Raw genomic sequence first — 6339 nt, forward strand, 5'->3', positions numbered from 1 at the left:
TATAATACAGTACAAAGGTATGTGTCTATCTTCTGTTTAATAAATTCTTTTTATTAATGTAATTGATTATTCTACCATCTAATTATTAATTATAGTGTTCCTTTACATGGCTAAGTTGTAATAATTCTACTTTCTCATGCAGTGGCATACAACTATTTATCAACCATGATTTTACAAGGGAGATACATCTGTATATCTATTGTTCTGGCTCTTAATTAATATGCTTCAAAGCATGCACACAATCCCATATATTTACATGGATGTGGCAATTACAAAAAGGATCCATCGTTTGAATGCTGAGGATCATGAACCTAAACACAAATCTTGTCTCCATTGTTTTCGTGGCATTTTCATAAGTACTACTCTGGGGAGTGAAGCACTAACTGTCCAAGTGATATAAGAGGTTTGTTAATTAGACATATTTTTTTATTATATGTGCTTTAAATGTTAACTAGGATAATTTTTTTGACAAAATGATTAGTTGATGATTAACAAGCAAGGTATGTGCATTTTGATTTCGTCATTTTTTTTTAAGCTCTGGTTTAACACCAACTGTGAGCTCCTCCTCATGTTGGTCAAACTGTAAATAATTTTTAGGAGCAAAGCTCAAATTTTTTATAATTATCATTGCTAATGAGGGTGTTTATGCAAAATTGCAAAACCCAATATCCTTTTTTTCATAAACCCCCAGCAAGTTTGACTACCAAATCCCCATGTTTTGAAAACCGGACCGGACCGGCGGTCGGACCGGAAAAACAGGGAACCGACCCATAGCCCGGTCCGGTTTTTAGAATTAATGTTGACCAAATTTTGAACCTAGTCAACACGGGCAAACCCGTGAACCCGTCGGTCGGACCAAAAGCCGGATGGAACCCGGTTTTCAATTTTTGTTTTGTTTTGTTTTTGTTTGTTTTTTGTTTTTGTTTTTGTTTTTTTGTTTTTGTTTTTTTGTTTTTGTTTTTTTAAGAAAGGACTTAGGGGCATGAATTTGGGCTCTTTTCCTCGATTTCAAGATCTTTCTTTGAGTCTTGATTTGTCGAAAATATTATTTGGATTTTTGGAACTTTGGAGTAAATTGTTTAAGAGGTATAGATCATTTAGGACTTATTTTATTTTATACTTTTATTTTAATAGTAATGATGATCAAATATGAGAATTAAATTAATCATACTTAGTTCTAGTTTTGTTTTGAATTTTTTTTTGTTCATGCCTTGTCTCATCCTCACATAATTAGTAATTTAATTAGTTGTTTAATTTATGTAGTTATCATCATCCATTAATAGATTAAGAAATAAAAGGTTTAGGGAATTGTATTTGTTGCTTTATCTAGATTAATTATTTGAATCTTCAACCATTTTGATAAAATCATAATGATATTAAAATAAATATTTAAGATAATTATAATTAAAAATATAATAAAGTTTGTTATTATATATATATATATATATTATATATATATATAATATTTAAGATAATTATTTATTTATGAAGTTCCGACCAAAACGGGTCATCCGGTTGAACCGACTGACCCGTGACCCAAATATGAGACTGGTTCGCTATCCGGTCCGGTTTTAAAAACATTGCCAAATCCATGATACTTTTTCGGTAACACCCTCGTTTTTATTAGTAATTAGTTGGGGATTTTTTCATAAAATTGGAAAACTTTCTGTCTGTTCTACAGAAATCCGAATAACTTTGGTAAAATTATATTAATGTTTGAGGATTTATATGATAATAATGTCAGAAAAGTCACAATTAATTTGGTAATATTTGACTTTGACTGACGGTGTACACACCCAAATTTGTGGTTTTTTTGTTTTTTTATGCGATGCTGAGATTGAGTGAGACTGTGAGAGAGAAAGAATGGTGAAGCTGAAGGTCTACGCCGATCGAGTGTCGCAGCCATCGCGAGCGATCCTCGTTTTTTGCAAGTAATTTTGAGAAAGAATGGTTTCAATTTCCTCTTTCTTTGTCTTCTTTGCCAATTTCTGTTGATAATTCTGAAAGTATTTCTCATACTTGTTCCTTGAGCTCATATCTGCTGATTTTTCTTCATATATATATATTCTCTTATTAGGGTGAATGGGATTGATTTTGAGGAGGTGAGGGTGGATCTCTCGAGGGCCATCATAGAAATCCCCAATTCCAAGGTATTTGCTTGGAAATCCTTCTCCAGATTTGTAGTTCATGAGAAATTTCATTTCAATCTTCATATTTGTTGCTGAAGTTTTGAAGTCTGTCAATTGGATCATTATCCTCTAGAAAAATCATTTTTTTTTTTAAATTTTTATTTCAGTAAAAATATAAATTGATGGTTGTGCACTGCTTTTGCAGAAATAAATCCAATGAGACAAGTTCCAGCAATTGTTGATGGAAGGTTTAAGCTGTTTGAGAGGTAATCCATATTTTCATTTGAATTCACTTTTTTATTGTTCATTTTATTGACAATTAAAGCTTATGCAATCATTGATTTCAAAGTCATTGAACATTGTAATTGAATTTTTAAATTTTGTTTTCTCTATATTCTTTTGTTAGTTCTTATTATCATGCATTTGCATTTGTTTATGGGCAGCCATGCAATCCTGAAATATTTGTCTTGTACATTCCCTGGAGTCTCAGACAACTGGTAATATTGTATTTTCCTTCGGGTTTTATTTTAAATTGGTTGATTTTCCCATTTTATAAATGTAAGCTGTCCTCGTTATGGCTGCCAATTCTTGTTGATAATGATGAATAATCTGATTTTCATGTTATTCTTCGCAAGGTCAACAAATTCATCTTACAATGAATGTTTAACAGAACTGATGTCTTAGAGAACTGATCAAGAATGTTTTGATGATATATATTTACACTTATGTGTGTGTGTGTGGTTTTTTGTATGAAAATGGTTCCCATTTTGTGGTAAAACAAGCAAGAAAACGAAGATAGTCAATGCCTTTGATTAACCTGTAAATTGGATCACAGAGCCAAAGAGAGATGTTTTGGAGCATCTTGTTGGTTAACTTTGTACAAAGGATGATCTTTTTCAATATGATCCATGTGTTTATCGATATACTCATCTTCTGCATTTTGGAACTCACTATGATGGATTTTTGCATCTTTCCTTCCTTTTTGTTAGGTATCCTGCTGATCTTTCTATCAGAACTAGAGTTGATACAATCTTAGATTGGCACCATTCGAACCTAAGGCTTGGAGCAGGTGCTATATTATTTGTCTAGTAAAATAACTAATAACTGACAATCTGTACATGTATTACTTTTCCTTGTGTAAGGCTTCATGATAAATATTATGCTTTGCACATTGAATATTCCCAAAATTTTCCTATTTTATGACAGTATTTGATGTCTTTGAGTGTTATAAGACTCTCTATGTTGATTTGCAGCCTCCCTTATTGTGAACAGCATAACAGCACCAGCACTTGGCCTTCCATTGAATCCAAACGCAGCAAAAGAAGCTGAGAAAATTCTGGGCTCATCTCTTGCAAAAATTGAGACAATTTGGCTCAAAGGAAATGCAAAATTTTTGCTAGGTAGTTCTCAGCCATCTATTGCAGATCTCAGTCTTGCTTGTGAGATAATGCAACTGGAGGTTAGTTTACTTAACACAATAACTTCAAAGCATTCACTTATTATTCAGACCCTCATGAGATAATTTGATTTGTAATCCTTAATGCTACATTGAAAAAGCGGTTTTGGATTGCATTTTAGTTGTAGATTGGTTATGAAATTTATTACTTCTTTTATCAATGCAATCAACCAGACTAGTCCACCATTTGGTGTTTGATAAAAACTTTTCTCTTGTGTCACTTTTTATAAGTTAATATGCCTTTGATCAAATCAAGTTGATTTTATCCAAGCTATTTTTCTATGTCAATGTTGCATTTTTAGAGTCACATACATCTTTCTGTAATGCCTGTCAAATATGGTAAGGGCTCTTATTCTGTTTGATAAATTTATTTTGTTTTCTTCCAATTTTTGGCCCAGATTTTGGATGAGAAAGATCATAAGAGAATATTAGGCCACCATGGAAAGATTCTGGAATGGGTTGGAAATGTTAAAGCAGCAACAAGTCCTCATTTTGAAGAAGTACATGCAGTCCTTTATAGCCTTAAAGCGAAGTTGCACAGACAAAGATCATCAGTGAGTGATAAGATTATGACATCCATCACAGAAGGCAAACTTCCATCAAAGCTTTAACATTTTTCTGTCAAATTTATTTCTTGCAAAGTATTATTGGTAATGGTATGATTTTGTTGCATCAAACAAAGACAAAAAAACGATGTGTAAATTCTTGAAGATGAATGCCAGCAACAAGCACACAATGGAGCAGTTCAAAAGATATTTAGGTCCAAAATACACCCTTATTTCTCTACAAATGGTTTGAAATTAAATACAAATCAAGAAAAATAGCATTTTGGAGATTGAAAAAAGCAAAGAAATTAAATCCAAAGCAGGGGAAGATGTTCAAATTTGTGAATATCAGTACTTTGAGTAAGCATAGGTGCATCAGTTCACAATAAACCTTAGACAAATTTTAATTCATGAATAGATGGCTTGAAAAAAAACAAGTTCCAAATAGACAAAGATTTTCTTAAATATATTCACGCCTAGACTATTAAGATTTTTCTAACGGGCTATTAAAAGTTGTAAAATAAAGGTATAAAATAAATATATCATATGCATACATATTTTTCATTTTCAATTATAACTATTTATAAAACAAATACATATTTTAAAAATATTTTTTATATGTATAACTATTCTATTTAGACTTAAAAAATACTGAAAAAAAAAATCCAATCTTCATATTTACCGAGAGTGATTAACTCCCTCTCACAATATTAATTGAAATAAAACAATTAGCTCAAAGAATTTAAGTGGCGGGAAAAAAAATTCAATTTTTAAATTAATTGAATGCAATAACAACACCTAAATATAGGGTGGTACTTAAACATATAAATATAAAATTTCATTTGAGCCATTTCATCTTTATTTCGAGTGTCTATATTTAAAAGCCTTTCATGCCTCAAATTATCATTTTATCTAACTAAATTAAGCATTAATTTTCAAATATAATTTTATCAATCTATTTAAATACATTATTTTTTATTATAAATCTACAACCTTAGTAAATAAAGAGAAAAATAGGTAAAATAAAAATAATTAATATTTATAAAATTTTCCATTCAAACTAGTATTTATATACTGTTCAAAAAAAAAGGTTAGGTGGGCAGTACATCAAGAAAGATAACGATATTGTGTAATTCTGAATTTCTTAGGGGGTATACGTGTAAAAAGAACCCTCATCAAAACTAGTGGCTTTGCAGCGCACCGGTGGCGAACACACAGAGAGAGAGAGAGAGGGAGAGAGAGAGTGATGAAGCTGAAGCTGTACACCGATCGGATGTCGCAGCCATCGCGTGCGATCATAATATTTTGCAAGTAATGATCGATTTTTTTGGAATTTCTCATCTGGATTTGACAGGATTTCCATGTTTATTTTGTTATTTTAACGATTTTTGTTCATAATTTTCAAGGAATTTGTCTTACTAGTGTGATTTTGTTGAGTTGAATCCTTCTATTCCTTCCTCATTGATGGGGGGTCCTCGGTCACCCATTATCCTAAGGGGTAGCTGCCCTAGGAAAGTCAACCTCTTCAACTGGCTGGCTTGGGAGGATAAGATTCTCTCATTGGAAAATTTGGCACTTAGAAGATGCAATTTTGTTTCTTCAACTACTTGTTTCATGTGCCATGCTGATGTTGAATCGACTGATCACCTCCTCACTTAGTGCCCTGTTGCTTCGCATGTTTGGAACTTCTTCGGATAGTTGTTCGAGGTTCGATCTGGTCCTTCATCCATGCGAGATCTGTGGGGAAACTGGCGAAATAACTTCCAGAGGCCGTTATCCTTCTTTTGGGACCTCTTAGCTAGAGCCATTACTTGGAATATCTGGATTGAACGAAATGCTCGCATTTTTTCATCTTCATGTGCTTCGTTTGCTTCTCTTATTGTGAAGATTATTCATATATTTTACCGTATGGCTGAATCGCAGCTCCTGACTTTAAAAAGAGAAAAAGTTGCAAGAAATCAATTGAAGATCAGCCCGAGCCTGGAGTTCATTTCCTAGGGAGGTGGAAGCAGTATACCCCCGGGAGGATAGTTCACTACCGGAGATGTGTATGTGTTGTCTGTTGCCCGCTTCTACTGTTTGATAACTTTCGTGGTTTCTCTGAGTTTGTTGTGCTGCTGGTCCTCCCACTTTGCTAGGGTCTGTTTTCTCTTTGTTGTATTTTGTCCTTGGTTTTTCTTTATGAATGTGGTTTATCCACTTTTTATCA

At 32.7% G+C, this 6339-nt stretch overlaps 1 pseudogene; it reads left to right on the forward strand.

The window, feature by feature from the left end:
- Positions 1–1589: 1589 nt before the first annotated feature.
- LOC120269380 lies at positions 1590–4340 on the forward strand (annotated as a pseudogene).
- Positions 4341–6339: the final 1999 nt, after the last annotated feature.

The sequence above is a fragment of the Dioscorea cayenensis genome, chromosome 2, assembly GCF_009730915.1.
Source record: "Dioscorea cayenensis subsp. rotundata cultivar TDr96_F1 chromosome 2, TDr96_F1_v2_PseudoChromosome.rev07_lg8_w22 25.fasta, whole genome shotgun sequence".
Lineage (NCBI taxonomy): Eukaryota > Viridiplantae > Streptophyta > Magnoliopsida > Dioscoreales > Dioscoreaceae > Dioscorea > Dioscorea cayenensis.